Source organism: Chlorocebus sabaeus, chromosome 12 (assembly GCF_047675955.1).
Source record: "Chlorocebus sabaeus isolate Y175 chromosome 12, mChlSab1.0.hap1, whole genome shotgun sequence".
NCBI classification, from domain to species: domain Eukaryota; kingdom Metazoa; phylum Chordata; class Mammalia; order Primates; family Cercopithecidae; genus Chlorocebus; species Chlorocebus sabaeus.
The window spans coordinates 48,562,157-48,576,985 of record NC_132915.1 but is presented as its reverse complement, the minus strand read 5'-3'; the positions used below and the strand labels follow the sequence as shown (position 1 = coordinate 48,576,985).

Here is a 14,829-nt window from a genome sequence, read left to right as displayed (position 1 = left end):
GACTACAATATTTTCCTTTGGACTACAATATTTTCCTTTGAGCAAAATGTACTTAATGAACAATATTTAGATCATTCAAAATATCATTCTAAGTTACAGAAGTCTTAGAGCTAAATTCCACATTTAAATAAATTGAGCGCATCATTAGTCAAGATCTAAGATCAGAAATATTAAGGTAACAGTAATAAATATCATTAAAGCAGTTCTCAACAACCCAGTTAGAACTCTTGTGCTTTATAAGAATTAAACTTTCCATAAACATTATGTAAAATAAGCAAGCTTAGGAATCATTAAATATTTTATATCTAAAAATACCAGATAAAGCGTAAGAAACAACAACCAGTAAAACCATTACCACAATCAAGATAGTGAAACATATCCAGGTCGGGCACAGTGGCTCATGCCTGTAATCCCAGCACTTCGGAAGGCTGAGGTGTGCAGAACACCTGAGGTTGGGAGTTCAAGACCAGCCTGACCAACATGGAGAAATCCCATCTCTACTAAAAATACAAAATTAGCCAGGTGTGGTGGTGCATGCCTGCGATCCCAGCTACTCGGGAGGCTGAGGCAGGAGAATCGCTTGAACCCAGGAGGCAGAGGTTGCAGTGAGCCGAGATCATACCACTGCACTCCAGCCTGGGCGACAACAGCAAAATTCCATCTCAAAAAAAAAATGAAAGAAAACATATCCATCGACACCAAAATTTTCTTGTTCCTCCTTCATTATCTCTCCTCCTCAGGCAACAAGTTATCTGCTTCCTATCAATATAGATAAGTTTCTAGAATTTATATAATAAGCAGACTCATACAGTACGTATTCTTTTTTCTCTGGCTTCTTTACTCATCATAATTATTTTGTGATACATCCATGTTGTTGCTTATATCCTTTTATTATTGAGTGGTATTCTACTGTATGAATACACCACAATGTTTATCCATTCATCCATATTAATAGACATTTGAGTTATTTCCCATGTGAAACCATCACAAATAAAGCTGCCATGAATACCCATGTACAAATCTTATGGACATAATGCTTTCATTGGGTAAATTCCTAAAACAGGATGGCTGGATTAGGTGTATATAGTTCTAAAAAACTGCCAAATAGTTTTATAAAGGGAGTGTACCATTTTTTTCACTCTTGTCAGCTTTGAGAGTTCCAATTGTTCTACATTCTCTTAAACACATTGTAAGATCAGTCTTTTTAATTCAGACATTCTAATCAGTATGTAGTCATAATCAACTTCTAGTTGTATTTCTATATAATAGCAATGAATAGAAATACAACTGATTTTTACATATTGATCTTATATAATGCAATCCTGCTAAAATCACTTATTAGTTTAGAGCAATTTTGTAGGTTCCATCGGACTTTCCACATAATGTATTTGTGAAAAAAGACAATTTTTACTTCTTTCCTTCCACTGTAGCTGCCTTTTATTTCTTTTTCTTGCCTTATTGCACTGGCCAGCACAATGTTAAGATAAATGGTAACCAAAGATACCCAAATGATCAATAGACAAATATGTTTATCACTGGTCACAGCAGCACTATTCGCAATAGCCAAAAGGTGAAAACAACCCAAGTAACCATCAAGAGATGAATGGAAGGCCGGGCGCGGTGGCTCAAGCCTGTAATCCCAGCACTTTGGGAGGCCGAGGCGGGCGGATCACGAGGTCAGGAGATCGAGACCATCCTGGCTAACACAGTGAAACCCCGTCTCTACTAAAAATACAAGAAAATTAGCCGGGCGTGGTGGCAGGCGCCTGTAGTCCCAGCTACCCGGGAGGCTGAGGCAGGAGAATGGCGTAAACCCGGGAGGCGGAGCTTGCAGTGAGCCGAGGTCGCGCCACTGCACTCCAACCTGGGGCACAGAGCAAGACTCCGTCTCAAAAAAAAAAAAAAAAAAAAGAGATGAATGGATAAAAAAAAATGTGATATAAACATACAACGGAGTATTATTCACCCATCAAAAAGAACGTAATGCCGACATATGGACAAAACAGAAAAACCTTGCTTTGTCTTGCAACTTGGGTATGAGCTCATCCACAGTAAAATAAAGCACCAAGTAGATTCCTAAAGTTTCCAACTCCAGGCCCCAGCTTCTGGACAGCATTTCTAGACCCATCCTAGGCCAAAAGGGAACCCTCCACCTTGAAGGGAAAAACACAAGCCAGCTACATTCACAACCCACTGAATAAAGAGCCCTTGGGACTTGAATAAATATCAGTGGTAGCCAGGCAATACACTGTACTGGCAAGACCCAGTACTGTGCTGGTTTCAGGTCTAACCCAGCACAGTCCCAGTGGTGGTGGTTGCAGGGGTGCTTGTGTCACTCCTCCCCTCAACTCCAGGTAGCTCAGCATGGAGAGAGATGCCATTTGTTTGGGAGAAAATAAGGAAAGAGAACAAGAGACTGTGCCTGGTAATCCAGGCAATTTTGGCTATTACCCAAGACCACTAAGGTCATACAGCTATAAGTCTACAAGAGTCACAGCATTACTGGGCTTAGGGTGCTCCCTAATGTAGATATGGCTATAGAGACCAAGGACTTAGATCAAAACAGTCAATTACCTTTGAATACTTAGAAAGCTTTTTCTAGAAGGATAGGTACAAACAAGCCCAGACTGTGAAGACTACCATAAATACCTAACTCTTCAATGCCCAGACATCAACAAACATCACAAGCATCAAGACCATCCAGGAAAACATGACCTCACCAAACAAACTAAATAAGGCACCAGTGACCAATCCTGGAATGACAGAGATATGTGACCTTTTGGACAGACAAGTCAAAATAGCTGTTTTGAAGAAGCTCAATCAAATTCAAGATAATACAGAGAAGGAATTCAGAATCCTATCAGATAAATTTTAAAAAGAGATTGAAATGATTTTTTAAGATCAAGCAGAAATTCTGGAGCTGAAAAATTCAACTGATAAACAAAAAGGCAGGCCGGGCGCGGTGGCTCACGCCTGTAATCCCAGCACTTTGGGAGGCCGAGATGGGCGGATCACGAGGTCAGGAGATCGAGACCATCCTGACCAACACGGTGAAACCCCGTCTGTACTAAAAATACAAAAATTAGCCGGGCGCGGTGGCGGGCGTCTGTAGTCCCAGCCACACGGGAGGCTGAGGCAGGAGAATGGCGTGAACCCGGGAGGCAGAGCTTGCAGTGAGTGGAGATTGCGCCACCGCACTCCAGCCTGGCGACAGAGCGAGACTCCGTCTCAAAAAACAAAAAAAAAAAAACAAAAAAAAAACAAAAAGGCATCAGAGTCTTTCAATAGCATAACTGACTCAGCAGAATAAAGAAATCGTCAGCTTGAAGACACACTATTTGAAAATACAGTCAGAGGACCGGACACAGAGGCTCAGGCCTGTAATCCCAGCACTTTGGGAGGCCAAGATGGGCAGATCACCTAAGGTCAGGAATTGGAGACCAGCCTGGCCAACATGGTGAAACCCTGTCTCTACTAAAAATACAAATTAGCCAGGCATGGTAGCAGGCGCCTATAATTCCAGCTACTCGGGAGGCTAGGCAGGGGAACTGCTTGAACCTGGAAGGCGGAGGTTGCAGTGAGCCGAGATCACACCGTTGCACTCCAGCCTCGGTGACAAAAGCGAAACTCCACCTCAAAACAAAAAATAAAAAACAACAAAAAAAAAAAGAAAGAAAGAAAGAAAAAAGAAAGAGAAAACAGTCAGAGGAGACAAAATAGTAAAGAATAAAAAAGAATGAAGCACACCTACAAAAACTAGAAAATAGCCTCAAAAGGGAAAATCTAAGAGTTATGGGCCTTAACAAAAAGGTAGAGGAGAGAGAAGTGGGTACCAAGTTTATTTAAAGAGATATACTGCAGAGAACTTCCTAAACCTAGAGAAAGATATCAATATTCAAGTACAAAAAGGTTATAGAACAGCAAAGAAATTTAACTCAAATAAAATTATCTCCGGACATTTAACTATCAAACTCCCAAAGGTCAAGAATAAAGAAAGGATTCTAAAAGCAGCAAGAGAAAAACACATAGCATACAAAGGAGCTCCAATGTGTCTGGCAGCACACTTCTCAGCAGAAACTTTACAGGCTAGGAGACAGTGTATGACATATTTAAAGTACTGAAGAAAAAAAAACACTTTTATCCTATATTTTCAGTATATCCACTGAAAATATTATATCCACTGAAAATATCCTTCAAACATGAAGGAGAAATAGACTTTCCCAAACAAATAAAAGCTGAGGGATTTTGTCAACACCAGACCTGTCCTACAAGAAATACTAAATGGAGTTCTTCAATCTGAAAGAAAAGAACATTAATGAGCAATAAGAAATTACCTAAAGATACAAAACTCCCTGGTAATAGCAAATACATAGGCAAATACAGAATATTAACACCATAATTCTGGTGTGTAAACTACTCATATCTTGAATAGGAAGAATAAAAGATGAACCTATCAAAAATAATAACTATGACCAGGTGCAGTGGCTCATGCCTGTATTCCCAGAACTCTGGGAGGTGGGAGTAGGCAGACGGCTTGAGTTCAGGAGTTCAAGACCAGCCTGGGCAACATGGCAAAACCCCGGCTCTACAAAAAATACAAAAATTAGCCAGGTATAGTGGTGCACACCTGGGATCCCAGCTACTCAGGAGGCTGAGTTGCAAGGATGGCTTGAGCCGGAGAGGTCGAGGCTACAGTGAGTTGAGATTATGCCACTGCACTCCAGCCTGGGTGACAGAGCAAGACTCTGTCTGGAAAAACAAAACAAAACAAAACACCCAAAAGCCTACAACAGACACACAGAAAACAAAAGGCAAGACATTAAAACATACCACCAGAAAATAATCAGTTTCCCATAAAGGAAGATAGGAAGATGGAAGGAAGGAAGGAAGGGAGGGAGGAAGGGAAGAAAGGATGAGAAAACAAATAACAAAATGGTAATAGAAAGTCCTTATCAATAATGACACTGAATGTAAACAGACTAAATTCTCCAATCAAAAGACATAGAGAGGCTGAACGGATTTAAACAAGTACAGTTCAACCATCTGCGGCCTACAAGAAACAGGTTGGGCACAGTGGCTGATGCCTATAATCTCAGCACTTTAGGAGGCTGACGCAGGAGGATTGCTAGACCCCAGGAATTTGAGACTAGTCTTGGCAAGATGGTGAGACCCTGTCTCCATAAAAAATAAAGAAAAATTAGCCAGGTGCAGCGTCATGTGTCTGTAGTCCTAGCTACTTGGGAAGCTGAGGTGGGAAGATCCCCTGAGCTGAAGAGTTTTGGTCATAGTAATCCGTGATCACACCACTGCACTCCAGCCTAGGGAACAAAGTGAGATCCTGTCTCTTAAAAAAAAAAAAATGAAAAGAAAAAAGAAAAAAACTTTAAATAGAAAACTTTAAAAAAGAAACACACTTCACCTAGAAAGATACACACAGACTAAAAATAAAGGGGTCGCCGGGCATGCTGGCTCATGCCTGTAATCCCAGCACTTTGGGAGGCTGAGGCGGGCGGATCACCTGAGGTCAGGAGTTTGAGACCAGCCTGACCAACATGGAGAAACCCTGTCTCTACTAAAAATATAAAATTAGCCGGGTGTGGTAGCACATGCCTGTAATCCCAGCTACTAAGGAGGTTGAGGCAGGAGATTTGCGTGAATGTAGGAGGTGGAGGTTGCGGTGAGCTGAGATCGTGACATTGCACTCCGGCCTGGGTAACAAGAACAAAACTCCGTCTCAAAAATAAATAAATAAAGTAAATAAAATAAAAAAATAAAGGGATGGAAAAAGACATTCCAGGCAAATGGAAACCAAAAGAACAGGAGTAGCTATACTTGTATCAGATAAAACAGATTTCAAGATAAAAACCATAAAAAGAGACAAAGAATGTCATTAGATAATGATAAGGGTGTCAATTCAGCAAGAAGATATAACAATTATAAATACACACGCACCCAACACTGGAGCACCCAGATATATAAAGTAAACATTATTGGAGCTAAAGAGAGATGGACTCCAGTACAATAACTGCTGGAAACCTCAACATCTCACCTTCAGCACTGGACAGATCTTCCAGACATAAAACTAAGAAACATTTGACTTAATCTCCACTATAGACTAAATGGACCAAACAGATACTTACAGAATATTTCATCTAACGGCTGCAGAATATACACATTCTTCTCCTCAGCACATATAACATCCTCAAGAACACAGCATCTATTAGGCCACAAAAAAAGTCTTAAAATTTTTTTTAAAAAATTGAAAGTACGTCAAATAGGTCTCTGACCACAATGTGATAAAAAAGAAATCAGTTTCAGTTATGAAGTACTTGGCCATGACTATGTCCTGAATGGTATTGCCTAGGTTTTTTTCTAGGGTTTCTATGGTTTTAGGTCTAACATTTAAGTCTTTAATCCATCTTGAATTAATTTTTGTATAAGGTATAAGGAAGGGATCCAGTTTCAGCTTTCTACGTATGGCTAGACAGTTTTCCCAGCACCATTTATTAAATAAGGAATCCTTTTCCCATTTCTTGTTTTTGTCAGGTTTGTCAAAGATCAGATGGTTGTAGATGTGTGGTATTATTTCTGAGGGCTCTGTTTTGGTACCAGTACCAGGCTGTTTTGGTTACTGTAGCTTTGTAGTATAGCTTGAAGTCAGGTAGCGTGATGCCTCCAGCTTTGTTCTTTTGGCTTAGGATTGTCTTGGCATTGTGGGCTCTTTTTTGCAACAAAAGCCAAAATTGACAAATGGGATCTAATTAAACTAAAGAGTTTCTGCACAGCAAAAGAAACTACCATCAGAGTGAACAAGCAACCTACAGAATGGGAGACAACTTTTACAATCTACCCATCTGACAAAGGGCTAACATCCAGAATCTACAAAGAACTTAAACAAATTTACAAGAAAAAAATCAAACAACCCCATCAAAAAGTGGGCAAAGGATATGAACAGACACCTCTCAAAAGAAGATATTTATGCAACCAACAAACACATGAAAAAATGCTCATCATCACTGGCCATCAAAGAAATGCAAATCAAAACCACAATGAGATACCATCTCACACCAGTCAGAATGGCGATCATTAAGAAGTCAGGAAACAACAGGTGTTGGAGAGGATGTGGAGAAATAGGAACACTTTTACACTGTTGGTGGGACTGTAAACTAGTTCAACCATTGTGGAAGACAGTGTGGCAATTCCTCAAGGATCTAGAACTAGAAATACCGTTTGACCCAGCAATGGGTATATACCCAAAGGATTATAAATCATGCTGCTATAAAGACACATGCTCACGTATGTTTATTGCGGCACAACTCACAATAGCAAAGACTTGGAACCAATCCAAATGTCCACTAATGATAGACTGGATTAAGAAAATGTGGCACATATACACCATGGAATACTCTGCAGTCATAAAAGAGGTTGAGTTGAAGTCCTTTGTAGAGACATGGATGAAGCTGGAAACCATCATTCTGAGCAAACTATCACAAGGACAGAAAACCAAACACCACATGTTCTCACTCATAGGTGGGAATTGAACAATGAGATCACTTGGACACAGAGTGGGGAACATCACACACCAGGGCCTGTTGTGGGGTGGGGGGAGGGGGGAGGGATAGCATTAGGAGATATACCTAATGTAAATGACGAGTTAATGGGTGCAGCACACTAACATGGCACATGCATACATATGTAACAAACCTGCACGTTGTGCACATGTACCCTAGAACTTAAAGAATAATAAAAATAAGTAAATAAATAAATAAAGAGAAAAAAAATCAGTAACGAGGAACTTTGGGAACTACATAAATATGTGGAAATTAAAGAATATGTTCCTAAATGACCAGAGGGTCAATGAAGAGATTAAGAAAGAAAATTTTAAAATTTAAGGCTGGGCACGGTGGATCACAACTGTATTCCCAGCACTTTGGGAGGCCGAGGCAGGTGGATCACAAGGTCAGGAGTTCAAGACCAGCCTGGCCAACATAGCGAAACCCCGTCTCTACTAAAAATACAAAAATTAGCCAGGTGTGGTGGCAGGCACCTGTAGTCCCAGCTACTTGGGAGGCTGAGGTAGGAGAACCGCTTGAACCCAGGAGGCAGAGGTTGCAGTGAGCTGAGGCCATACCACTGCACTCCAGCCTGGGTGATAGAGTGAAACTCCGTCTCAAAAAAAAAAAAAAAAAAAAAAAAATGTGGCCGAGCACAGTGGCTTACACCTGTAATCCCAACCATTTTGGGAGAGCAAGGGGAACAGACTGCTTGAGCCCCAGAGTGCAAGACCAGCCTGGGCAACATGGTAAAACCTCATCTCTAAAAAAAAAAATGCAGTAAGTTAGCCAGGTCTGGTGGTACAAACCTGTAGTTCCAGCTACTCAGGAGGCTGAGGTGGGAGAATCTCCTGAGCCCAGGAGGTCAAGGTGGCAGTAGGCTATAATTGTGCCACTGTACTCCAACCTGGGTGAGAGAGTGAGACCTTGTCTCAAAAAAAACAAAGAAAATTTTGAAATTTCTTGAAACAAATGAAAATGGAAACACAACATACTAAAACCTACAGGATACGGCAAAAACTGTACTATGAAGAAAGTTTACAGCAAATGTGCCTACATCAAGAAAGTAGAAAAACTTCAAATAAACAACCCAACAATGAATCTTAAAGAATTAGAAAAGCAAAACCAAACCAAACCCAAAATTAGTAGAAGAAAAAGATCACAGCAGAAATAAATTAAATTGAAACAGAAAACATGCAAAAGATGAAAGGAAAAAAAATTTTGGTTTTTTGAAAAGATAAACAAAATGGACAAACCTTTAGCCAGACTAAGAAAAAAAGAGAGAAGGCTCAAATAAATACGATCAGAGATGAAAACAAAAGAGACATTACAAGCAATACCACAGAAATTCAAAGGATCATTAGAAACTACTGGCCAGGCATGGTGGCTCACGCCTCTAATCTCAGCACTTGGAGAGGTCGAGGCAGGCGGATCACTTGAGGTCAGGAGTTCAAGACAAGTCTGGCCAACATAGTGAAACCCCATCTCCACTAAAAATACAAAATAAAAAAATACAAAAATTAGCCAGGCATGGTGGCAGGTGCCTGTAATCCCAGCTATTGAAGAGGCTGAGGCAGGAGAATCACTTGAACCTGGGAGGCAGAGGTTGCAGTGAGCCAAAATTGCACCATTGCACTCTGCACTCTAGCCTGCTGGATGACAGGGTGAGACTCTGTCTCAAAAAAAAAAAAAAGAAAAAAGGAACTACTATGAGCAACTATATAACAATAAACTGGGAAACCTAGAAGAAACCGCTAAATTCCTAGAAACATACAACCTACCAAACCCAAACCATAGTGACACCCAAAACCTGAATAGACCAACAGCAAGTAACAAGATTGAAGCAGTAGTAAGAAGTCTCCAAGCCAAGAAAAGCCCAGGACCTAATGGCTTCACTGCTGAATTTTACCAAAGATTTAACGAACTAATACCATTCCTACTCAAATTATTCTGAAAGAATAGAACAGAATACTTCCAAACTCATTCTATAAGGCCAGTATGAACCTGATACCAAAACCAGACAAAGACACATCAAAGAAAGAAAATTGGCCAGGTGCAGTGGCTCATGCCTGTAATCCCAGCACTCCAGCACTTTGGGAGGCTGAGGCGGGTGGATCACGTGAGGTCAGGAGTTCAAGACCAGCCTGGCCAACATGGTGAAACCCTATTCCTACTGAAAATAGAAAAAAAAAATTAGCTGGGTGGGCTAATTAGTGGTGGTGGGCGCCTGTAGTCCCCAGCTACTCAGGAAGCTGAGACAGGAGAATCGCTTGAACCAGGGAGGCAGAGGTTGCAGTGAGCCGAGATTGCGCCACTGCACTTCAGCCTGGGTGACAGGAGCAAGACAATCTAAAAAAAAAAAAGGAAGAAAATTACAGGCCACTATCTCTGATGAACACTGATGCAAAATTCCTCAACAAAACACTAGCAAAATGAATGCAAAACCAGCCTGGCCAACAGGGTGAAGCCTCGTCTCTACTAAAAATACAAAAAAATTAGCAGGGCATGGTGGCGCACACCTGTAATCCCAGCTCCTTGGGAGGCTGAGGCAGGAAAATTGCTTGAACCCAGGGGGCAGAGGTTGCAGTGAGCCGAGATCATGCCACTGCACTCCAGCTTGGGCAACAAGAGTGAAATTCTGTCTCAAAAAAAAAAAAAAAAAAAAAAAATGAATTCAACAACGCATTAAAAAGATTATTCAACATGACCATGTGGGATTTATACCACCCACGGAGACAAGGATAGTTTCAAATAAACAAATCAACCAATGTGATACAGCCTATCAACAGAATAAAAGACAAAAACCATATGATCATTTCAATTGATGTTGAAAAAGCATTTGATAAAACTCAGTATCCTTTCATGATAAAAAAAAAACTCAAAAAATTGGTTATAGAAGAAACATACCTCAACACAAAAAGAGCTTTATACAACAGACCCATAACAGCGTGTTTTCCCCATTTAGTATTACATTAAAAGGCTTCCTCTAAGATATGAAACACAGCAAGAATGCCCACTTTCAATACTGTTATCCAACATAGTACCAGAAGTCCTAGCTAGAGCAATTACATAACGAAGAAATAAAGGCATCCAAATTGGAAAGAAACTAGTCAAATTACTCTTATTTACAAATGATATGAGGCCGGGCATGGTGGCTCACGCCTGTAATCCCAGCACTTTGGGAGGCCAAGGTGGGTGGATCACTTGAGGTCAGGAGTTCAAGACCAGCCTGGCCAACATGGTGAAACCCCATCTCTACCAAAAAATGCAAAATGAAGCCAGGAGTAATGGCTCACACCTGTAATCCCAGCACTCTGGGAGGCCGAGGCAGATGGCTCACTTGAGGCCAGGAATTAAAGACTAGTCTGGCCAATATGGCAAAACCCCATCTCTACTAAAAATATAAAAATTAGCTGGGTGTGGGAGTGCTCACCTGTAGTCCCAGCTACTTGGGAGGCTGAGGCATGAAAATCATGTGAACCTGGGAGGCGGAGGCTGCAGAGAGCCAAGATCGCACCACTGCACTCCAGCCTGGACTGTCTCAAAAAAAAAAAAAAAAAAAAAAAAAGATACAATATATTTGGAAAAATGTAAAAACTCCACCTAAAACTATGAAAATACATTCGGCGAGGCACAGAGGCTTACGCCTATAATCCCAGCACTTCGGGAGGCTGAGGTGGGTGGATCACCTGAGGTCAGGAGTTCGAGACCAGCCCTGTCAACATGGTAAAACCCCTGTCTCTACTACAAATACAAAAATTAGCCAGGCCTGGTGGCGCACGCCTGTAGTGCCAACTACTCAGGTGGCTGAGGTGGGAGAATCGCCTGAACTCAGGACATGGAGGTTGCAGTAAGCTGAGATCACACCACTGCACTCCAGCCTGGGCTACAGAACAAGACTTGTCTCAGACCAAAAAAAAAAAAGGACTAATAAATTCACTAAAGTTTTAGGATATAAAATCCATATACAAAAATCAGTAGCATTTCCATATGACAACAATGACCTATCTGAAAAAGAAATGAAAAAAGTACTCCCATTTATAATATCTACAAAAAAAATAAAGTACTTAATAAGTTAACCTAAGGTTAACCTAATAAATTTAACCAAAGGAGTGAAAAATCGCTACTACTAAAACTATAAATCACTGATGCAAGAAATTAAAGAGAACACACACACACACAAATGGAAAGAGGCCAGGCATTGTGTCTCATGTATGTAATCCCAGCACGTTGGAAGGCCAAGGTGGGAAGACTGCTTGAGTGAGCCAATGGGTCCAAGACCAGGCTGGGCAATATAGCAAAAAGTTGTCTCTACGAGAGAAAAAAAAAAAAAATTAGCCGGGCCTGGTGGCATTCATCTGCAGTCCTCAGGCACTAAGGAGACTGAGGCGGGAAGATCTCGTGAGCCTAGATGGTCAAGACTGCAGTGAGCCGTGACTATGCCACTGCACTCCAGCCTGGACAATAGTGTGAGATCCTGTCTCCAGAAAAAACACAAAGATATTCCATGTTTATGAACTGAAAGAATCAAAATTGTTTTTAAAAAATCCATACTACACAATCTACAGATTAAATGCAATCCCTATCAAAATACCAATGATATTTTCCAAAGAAATAGAAAAATAAATCCTAAAATTTACATGGAGCCTCAAAAGACCCAGAATAGCCAAAGCTATTCTGAGCAAAAACAACAAAACTGGAAGAATCACATTATCTGACTTCAAATTATACTAGTGCCATAGTAGCCAAACAGCATGTTAGCAGCATTAAAATAGACACATAGACCAATGGAACACAATAGAGAACCCAGAAATAAATCCATACATCTACAATGAACTTATTTTCGACAAAGGTGGTAGGAACAGACACTGAGGAAAGGACAGTCTCTTCAACAAATATTGCTGGGAAAACTAGATAACTATATGCAGAAGAAGGAAACTAGATCCCTATAATCCCTATTTCTCACCATTTACAAAAATCAAATCAAGACAAATACTTCAGTCGAAAACCTCAAACTATGAAACTACTACAAGAAAACATTGGGGATATTCTCCAGGACACTGGTCCGCGGAAAGATTTCCTTCTTTTTTCTTTTTGAGACAGGGTGTCACTCTGTCATCCACAATAGAGTGCAGTAGGGTGATCTCAGCTCACTGCAGCCTCTGCCTCCCTGGCTCAAGTGATTCTTCTCCCTTGTGATTAGCTGGGATTACAGGCATGTGCCACCATGGCCTGGCTAATTTTTGTATTTTTAGTATGGAGAGCGTTTCACTGTGTTGGCCAGGCTGGTCTCGAACTCCTGACCTCAAATGATCCACCCACCTCGGCCTCCCAAAGTGCTGGGATTACAGGCATGAGCCACCGCGCCCAGCCAGGATTTCTTGATTACTACCCCAAAAGCATAGGTAACAAAACCAAAAATAGGCAAATGGGATCACATCAAGTTAAAATGCTTCTGCACAGCAAAGGAAACAACAAAAAAGTGAAGAGACAACCTACAGATGGGAGAAAATATTTGCAAACTATCCATTTGACAAGGTATTAATAACCAGAACATGGTCCGAGCATGGTGGCTCACACCTGTAATCACAGCATTTTGGGAGGCCGAGGCAGGTGGATCACCTAGGTCAGGAGTTCAAGATCAGCCTGGTCAACATAGTGAAATCCCGTCTCTACTAAAAATACAAAAATTAGCTGAGCGTGATGGCACACACCTGTAGTCCCAGCTACTCGGGAGGCTGAGGCAGGAGAACTGCTTGAACCCAGGAGGCGGAGGTTGCATCGAGCCGAGATCACGCCACTGCACTCCAGCCTGGGTGACAAAGGAAGATTCCGTCAAAATATAAAATAAATAAAAGAAAAGAAAAGAAAAAGAAAAAAGAATAAAATAAAATAAAATAAAATAAAATAAAATAAAATAGAACATATAAGGACCTCAAACAACTCTACAGGAAAAAATCTAATAATCCAGTTTTTAAAATAGGCAAAACATCTGAATACGCTTTTCTCAAAAGAAGACATACAAATGTCAAACAGGTATATGAAAAGGTGCTCAACATCACTGATCATCAGAGAAATGCATCAAAATTTATCTGATCAAAACTACAATGAGATAAAACATCTCACGCCAGTTAAAATGGCTTATGTCCAAAAGACAGGCAATAACAAATGCTGGCAAGGATATGGAGAAAAGGGAACCCTCATACACTGTTAGTGGGAATGTAAATTAGTATGGTCACTATGGAGAATAGTATAGAGGTTCCTCAAAAAATTAAAAACAGAACTACCATACAATCCAGCAATCCCACTGTGATAGATACATACCAAACAGAAAGGAAATCAGTACCTCAAAGAAATACGGACACTCCCATGTTTATTGCAGCACTATTCACAATAGCCAAGATTTGGAAGTAACCTAAGTTGCTTCAACTTAGCAACCTAAGTTATACATCAACAGACAAATGGATAAAGAAACTGTGGCATACGAGCCAGGCATGGTGGTGGCTCACACCTGTAATCCCAACATTGTGGGAGGCCAAGACAGGTGGATCACCTGAGGTCCGAGTTCGAGACCAGCCTGCCCAATGCAGATAAATCCCATCCCTACTAAAAATACAAAATTAGCCAGGCGTGGTGGGACATGACTGTGATCCCAGCTACTCAGGAAGGCTGAGGCAGGAGAATCGCTTGAACCCAGGAGGCAGAGGCTTCAGTGAGCCGAGATCGCACCACTGCACTCCAGCCTGGAAACAGAGCAAGAATCTGTCTCAAAAAAAAAAAAAAACTTAAAATAAAAAAAATAGAATGGATATTAGAATTTATCAAGTACTTTTTCTGCATCTACTGAGATCATATGGTTTTTCTTTTTTTATTTGTTAATATGGTAAACTACATTGATTTTCAAGTTATAGATTAATTCTGAATTTCTGACATAAACCCCACTTGGGTCAAGATATGTCATCCTTTTTATATGTTCTTGAATTCTATTTGCTACAATTTTGTGTGAAATGTTATATATGTTAATGAGGAATACTGATATAGTTTTCTTGTAATATCTTTGGTTTTGGTATCAAGATAATGCTAACGTTACAGAACAAGTTGGGAAAAAATATCCTCCTCTTCAATTTTCTGGAAAAGGCTGTAGAGAAACGGTATTATTTCTTCCTTAAATGTCTGATAGAACTTGCCTGTGAAATTACGTGAGTCTGGATCTTTCTGTGGTTAGATTTTTAAACTATGATTTCAATTCCTTAAACACACACGAAGTTATTTAGCT

At 40.5% G+C, this 14,829-nt stretch overlaps 1 protein-coding gene across 8 annotated transcripts in view; it reads right to left on the bottom strand.

Moving 5' to 3' along the window:
- The window catches only part of DENND4C (DENN domain containing 4C), a 145,827-nt gene that overhangs the window by 101,718 nt on the left and 29,280 nt on the right, over positions 1–14,829 (bottom strand). The window contains exons 2-3 of one of the 8 annotated variants that reach the window (XM_073021643.1): positions 13,268–13,365; positions 6,141–6,217 (exon numbers count right to left, since the gene is read on the bottom strand). The exons of 5 other annotated variants lie outside the window; for them this stretch is intronic. The gene's annotated coding sequence lies outside the window, so the exon portion shown is untranslated. The remainder of the gene's footprint in view (positions 1–6,140; positions 6,218–13,267; positions 13,366–14,829) is intronic. 2 more of the 8 variants (XM_037998352.2, XM_037998354.2) reach the window with 2 other exon arrangements.